The sequence below is a fragment of the Sinocyclocheilus grahami genome, unplaced genomic scaffold, assembly GCF_001515645.1.
Source record: "Sinocyclocheilus grahami isolate Dianchi unplaced genomic scaffold, SAMN03320097.WGS_v1.1 scaffold238.1, whole genome shotgun sequence".
In the NCBI taxonomy this organism is placed as follows: Eukaryota; Metazoa; Chordata; class Actinopteri; order Cypriniformes; family Cyprinidae; genus Sinocyclocheilus; species Sinocyclocheilus grahami.
Genome location: NW_015505417.1, coordinates 632,462 through 633,446, shown reverse-complemented (window position 1 = coordinate 633,446; position 985 = coordinate 632,462).

Here is a 985-nt window from a genome sequence, read left to right as displayed (position 1 = left end):
GGCCAGTCTCTCCCGATCAGCACGGGGACGGGAAGATCCTTCATGACCCCGACTTCCACCGGCCAGGTGCCGGGAGCGGCCAAAATGGTCACCTTGCGAGCGGGAACTTGTCGTGTGTCCCCGTTTACACAGGTTATGGGGAGGAAGGCTTTACACTCCGTTCGGGGGGCGAGAATATGCGACTGGACCAGAGTGACCGCACTGCCGAGTCCAGGATGGCCCGGAACGGATTTCCATTCACTTTCACTTCCACCTCTGGTGCTCCAACCGGCAGGTCGCGGTGCACAATGCAGCCTGCCAGCCAGGTCCGTGCGGGGACTTCCGTTGGCATGGGCTCATCCCACTGGGACGGGGAAATGGCGGCGCGCGCTCCCCAGCATCCCGGTGTTGGGCCGTATCCGCCAGCTCGACAGCCTCCACCAGCTCCAACGTGGTGGTTGGGTTCCTCATCCCAACGGCCTGTCGGTGAGATCGGGGAAGGGCTCGGAAAAGACGGTCTATCACAACGCGCTCCGCCTTGGGTAGCAGCTTCGCGGCTTGCACTCGGGGGTCCGGCAGTGGAACGCGTTGAGCGGCGGCGGCACACAGTGCCGCGAGTCCCTGCTCCGTCTCTCCTTGATGGGTGGCGAGGTGAAGAAGATCGCTTGTCGGTGATTCTTCACTGATTCGCCTGCATTCTCCACCAGTGTAACGGGGTGAAGAATCACACGACAAGAAATCTCAATCAATACCCCGGAGGGTGGATTAATTGGGGTGAGGGGTGCTAGTGAGAAAGGTCCAGGTAGGTGCTCCCGTGCCGTGAGTGCTCTCTTCCGTCTTCCCAGTGCAGAGGGTCTGTGCAGTGCTCCTTTGGGGCTGGTCGGTCATACGCTGCTTTCTGTGGGGAAAATGAGAGGGCGAGTTAGTGCTCAGTCTCATGGAGGAATCTCCCAGATGGCAGGGCTTGCGTGGCTTATGTAGCCGCCGCCTGATGAGGTGCAGCTGT